The following is a 6,104-nucleotide window of genomic DNA, read 5'->3' on the forward strand; positions in this document are numbered from 1 at the left end:
AAATTTGACTTAGAAAGAGACTGGAAATATGTGTTTTTATGCAATAACAATATTATTTCCAACATTCAACAACTTAAAATCCACCTATATCCGGTGGATTTTGTGATTATGAACACTCATGAGGTTGCTAACTAATCTTGATATTAAGAAACTAATTAATGTTTCTTTTATTTTTTATATATTTTATGGTAATTATAAAGTTTACTGAGACCAAGTATCTTTCCTTTTTTTGACACAAGTGTATTCAAATCCTTCAAATTGACCCAAGCAATCTCGGAAAGAGCAACCCATGATCTTGCGAGTTTAGGTAGCAAGTGTTGGGATATTGGGAATCCTTGTTAGTCAATCGATTAAGATATTAAGAGGATAAACAATATCATTTAATTTTGAAAGGAAAAATTCTTAAAATAGTCATTTTTATCAAATTTTTCTAATTCTAGATCAAGACCAAAACTAATTTTCAAAATAGCTTAAATTATTCCGTCGGATCTGACGAAAACCATTCCTGATCCGACGAAATTTTTAGCTTATCTTGACGCGCGGCTTATCAAGCTTTCCCGTCGGCACTGATGTTTTAAGGTTTTGGCCGACCGATTAGCCGGACGAAACGTCGGAGGAAAACATTGTCGGATCTGACGGTTCAGTTCATGATTCCGCCGGATCAGACTGTTTACTTTGTCCGACGAACCCTAGATTTTTCAATTAGGGGATTTTTGACTTTGAGTTCTAGAGTGAAATTGAATAACTATGGTTATGTCTTCTCGAAAAACTAAGCAATTTGCACTATTGATCTTTTAATTGATTTTGTGAAGAAATAAGAAAGATGGAGATGGAGGTTGGTTATGAAGGTTTAGTGTTTGAGAGATAGAAGATGAAGAATTCAGTCGGACCCACCCGTTAGATCCATTATATAACGTTGTCACGTGGCGAGATTTTAAAGGTTCCAAAATCCCGTCAGACGACGTTTAAATTCAGTCGGACCCGATGAAAAAATTGACTATTTTGGGATCTTTTGTAAATCTATGCTATTTTTAAAACAAATTGGTCAAATATGGTTACCTTGGGAAATTTCCCTATATTAAAGACAATTTTTTTGGAAGCCAAGTTTTAATCAACTTAATTTTTTTCATATGTTTATTAATATAATGTAGCTTTTCTGTCTCATGCAGATATTGTTAGGCATCACACTCATTTCTTGAACCAAAATTAATTTGCACGATAAACAATATCGTTCTAATAATTAAAATATAAAATTTGTAACGAAGGCTGTTCTTTATGTATATAACACTACAAATAAAAAGCCATAGCACACAAAAAGTGTCACAAGAACCCAAAGAAGTGCCACTACAGAACCTTGTTGGAATGAGTGACACACAAAAAAAGTGTCACTAAAAGTGCCACCACTAAAGCCTTTAGTGGCACTTTTTTCGTTTGCCACTACAAACTTTTGGGCTTTTAGTGACACTTTTTTTCGTATGCCATTAAAAAATTTTAGACTTTTAGTGACATTTTTTTTGTTTGCCACTACAAACCTTCAAACCTTTAGTGTCACTTTTTTCTGTCAGCCACTACAAACCTTTGGACTTTTTGTGCCACTAGAAACCTTTTTTAATGCCACTTTTCTTTTGTCACTGTAGACTTTAAATGACTTCTTATGTCTACCACTACAAACTAACTTTTGGGCTTAGTGACACTTTTTTTTCTAATGCCACTTAAATCTTTTTGAATATGGAAATCAAAATATCTTCATCAATCACATTCCCAACATATACCAAACATCTAATAACTCTCAAATCCAAACAATATCAAACATAAAAAAGAAAAGTAACAAATATTTGGATAAAAACTGAAAACTTCACCACGCTCATTAACACTTTTCACTATCTTCAATCTTCTTGCGATGTACCTAATAAGAAAAATAAGAACTTTTCATTATATATACAATATGGACACTAACTTGTGTAGCCGGCATAATTATTAACCTAAAACCGATAATAATCTATCGAAATCAACCATATCAACACTAGCCTTGTTTAGAGGGAAACAAAACAAGCCGAGCCGCTTGTAAGATACTCGAGATTGGCTACTAAAAACGGTCGATCAAGTCGAGCCTAAACGAGCCCGAGCTTCACTTGTCGAGCTCAGCTCGTGAGCCTAAACGATCCTTAGCATTTTTATAATATATATACACACACACACACACAGAGTTTTGAAATAATAACCAAGTAATATGCTATATATAAAACTATAATTGAAAACAAATAATTAATAATTAATTAATTAATTAATTAATAGTAAACCGAGCCGAGCTCTAGCTTGAAAAAACTACTAACGAGCCAAGCTCGAGCTTTAGAAATAGAGATCGAAATGAGTCAAGCTTGAGCTATGTTTATGTTAAAGATATACTGATTTCGCATACCTTTGCTTCATCCAATGGAACGAGCCGCTCGTTACTGTCAGCTTAAACGATTTCAGCAGCTCCTTTCCGATGAACATGAACTTCAGAATCAGACTGAAAATAAAATTACCAAAAAGGTAATATTTCAAGTGAATCATGTAACAAATTATAAATATGGGAATGAAATATATTAAAGGCTGTGAAATTACTCGTCTCTCTGCGACTCCGCATCATTTCTTCTCTGAGCTAAATGGAAATGCATGGATAATTGTAGACTTTGATCTGACTGTTTCAAAATTCATTCCAAGCTGCATATAAGCCAAAATGATAAGGTGTCATACTATCATATTATAATATATATATATATATATATATATAGAAGATGAAAATATGTAGAAAATTTATGAAGAAGCAACTAACATTTAGCCCCTATTGAATAATGGACTTCTCTGTTGGTGATCCAGAAACCTCAACATCATTGCTACCCTATTAAACATCAACAATGGCACGGTGAATTTTGTCACTCTCTAATTGATTTGAAGATCACTATAGCATGAGAAAATATAAAAATTAATTAATAAATAGTAAACGAACCGAGCCGAGCTTAAAAAACTACTCACGAGCCAAGCTCGAGCTTTAGAAATAGAGATCGAAACGAGCCAAGCTTTGTGTATGTTAAACAAGGCGAGCTCAAGCCTAGTCTAGTACGGGATCGGCTTGCTCGTTTGCACCCGTAGCCTTGTTAGCCAATGTTCGATAATTAATCAGTTTCGATTAACTAGTTTCTATGTGAAAAATCCCAAACCGGTTTCTAATCATTGGTTATAATTGGAATGTAACCGGTTTCACCAAGACCGGTTATTAACCAGTTTCGGGTCAATTTCAGTTTCGGCCCATTTAACATGCATATTAAATAAGAAACAAAAAAATATGAGATACTTTGGGGCGATTAAGTGTCTCAATTGCACTTACCAAGGATATAGCAGCATGAAAAATTTTAAGTACATCAATAACAGCAAGAATGATTTTTATCTGCATAAAAAGACACCAAATGAACCCTTTGTCAACAACAAAATAATGCAAAGACTGCAATTTAAAAGGGATAACCAATATTAATATTATATCTTTAAGCTAACTAAGAAGGTCATATATAATATACATTACTTGTTCATTTGTTATATTTATGAGATGTGAACCACATCCAATTGAAGCATACGCTTCTTTACATTTGGTTACCCTAAGTGTTGAAATACGTCGAGACAATGGTCGTTGTAGGAACCTAAAAAATCTTGGAAGACGAATGCAGCATTCAAATAAATTATTATGAAACAGAACTATTGAAATTAAGTTAGCATAGACTGATGCTGAAATGGGATTGCAAATAAGTTATACAAAAAGGTTGATTACTTAATAAACAATAGAATCACCTTAATTTTATCCTCAACATTAACCAAACCATATGAATAGCACACGTGAGTAATTCAAACAAATCCCACCAAACCTATAATATACAACCTATTTAAATTAAAAAATGAAAGTAAAGATCCACTTTATAAAATCCTAAAAACCAACTCACCAGATAGTTCATTAGACATCATTGATAAAAAAATTGAACTTTAATAACATCATTGATCCATTCAATTATAACGAACAAGAAAGACGTAACCTAGACCAACAACGGTCGCTGTTTAGGAATGTTAGTCACAAAATTGTGGTGTCTCTATCATGATTGAATCAAATTAGACATGAACTAAATAAAACAGGTGAGCACAATCGACAATTACATGCTAATCACTAACTTGGAATCAATTGGAGGATAGTAGAACCGATGGAAGACGAAACGGATAGAGGCAGGACTGGCAGGTTGCGGATGATTCAAGCACCACAGAGAAATTTCTAGCCCAAATCGATTGCCATTTCACTCTAAGTCTAGCAAATCGAATCCGACTTGGTTGTGCCCTAACTCTAAGTCGTATTCGAACAAATAAAATTGTATAAATCTAACAAAAAGGGAATATAGCGAAACAAAATTAGGTCACAGATACGAGCAGAGCTTAACAATAATTTGCATCAAATCATCAAATTCAGATGGAATAAAATAGAATTCAAATCAGATGTCATCATACATATACAATAGAGCCGTAAATGATCACAAACGAAGCTTCTAATCAGATCCACACAACCAGAAATCAATACATACAGATATGAGCATAAGGAATCAATTTGTCGATTCATATCAAGTTAATGAACAAATAATCTAACATCCATTAGCAACTCAAGTACCAATTCATCTTGAATTAACTGATAATCGAACATTAATTCACAATTAGAGTAGAGGAGGAAGCACACGAACCTGTACAAAATGAATAAATTATGGAAAATGGAGGTTGCTAGGGTTTTAGACGAAGAAGAAGAAGATAGATGAATAATAGTGATTGATGAAGCTTCGAGATAGTAATATAATGAATCATAGCTTTAACTCGCAATCAAGCTTCGTCCAGTTTGCAATCAGAGAACGAATTTGTGATTTAGGATCGATTTTGGGTTTATAAGCGTGTTAAAGATGGGGTTCTTCGCAAATATGTAGTTTGGGTTAAGTGCTTTGTTTTTTAAAATTATAAGTTGACATATATTAATATGTGTCTTTCGTGCTTTTTGCTTTTATTTATCGTTCTTTCAATTTCCATGACACTTATGGAGAAAACATAAAACTAAAACAGATACCTGAGCTAAAAGCTAAATGACATTAAAATGTGTGTCACTAGGTTTTTAATGGCATACACAAAGAGCCACTAAACTTATATATTAGTGGCATTAAAACTATGTGTCACTGAAAATGTGTGTTAAGCAAAGATGGCAAACGCAAAGTGCCATTAAAAACCTAAATTAATGGCACAGAAGCTAAACACCATTATATACGTGACACTATTCTTAGTGGCATACGCAAAATTGCCACTAAAATTTAAAAAATTAGTGGCACTAAATAATAAATGTCACTAAAAATGTGTGCTAAGAAAAGATGGCATACACAAAGTGCCATTGAAAACATAAATTAGTGGCACAAAAGCAAAATGTCATTAAAAACATGTGACACTAGATCTTTAGCGGCATATACAAACTGCCACTAAAATATAAATTAGTGGCACTATAACTAAATGCCACTAATAATGCGTGCTAAGCAAAGATGGCACACGCAAAGTGTCATTAAAAACCTAAATTAGTGACACACAAGCTAAATGTCATTATAAATAAGTGACACTAGATCTTTAGTGGCATACGTAAAGTGCCACTAAAATCATAAATTAGTGTCATTAATACTAAGTGTCACTAAAATCTTTAGATAGCATACACAAAATGCCATTAAAAACCTATATTAGTGACACAAAAACTAAATGTAACTGAAGATATGTGCCACTAAATGGCTTTTTATTTATAGTGTATATACTATCTATCCAGAGAAAGAGAATTAAAGATGGAATTGTAGTTTTGGAAGATGCCAATGGATGCCATACGGCCCATACTGAAACACCTTTTGCACAGTGAAATATATCAAATCCTAAAAAGATCATATAATAGTCAGAGGTTTAGGAATTAAAATGCTTCTTTAAACATTATTTTGATTTAACCATTCATCTCTCTCATCACCAAGAATACATAGACTCACACAGCTACAGCTAGCTATAATATATAGCTATATAAATAAAGG

General features: G+C 33.0%; 1 long non-coding RNA gene across 1 annotated transcript; it reads right to left on the reverse strand.

The window, feature by feature from the left end:
* Positions 1–1,715: 1,715 nt before the first annotated feature.
* On the reverse strand, positions 1,716–2,692 carry LOC143542870 (uncharacterized). The gene is made up of 3 exons (XR_013136971.1): positions 2,608–2,692; positions 2,420–2,512; positions 1,716–1,906 (listed from the first exon to the last, which is right to left on the reverse strand). It is a non-coding gene; the product is annotated as an uncharacterized LOC143542870 (long non-coding RNA).
* Positions 2,693–6,104: the final 3,412 nt, after the last annotated feature.

Source organism: Bidens hawaiensis, unplaced genomic scaffold, assembly GCF_021521415.1.
Source record: "Bidens hawaiensis isolate Kalapana, Puna unplaced genomic scaffold, B.hawaiensis_p1.1 tig00012999_1, whole genome shotgun sequence".
NCBI classification, from domain to species: Eukaryota; Viridiplantae; Streptophyta; class Magnoliopsida; order Asterales; family Asteraceae; genus Bidens; species Bidens hawaiensis.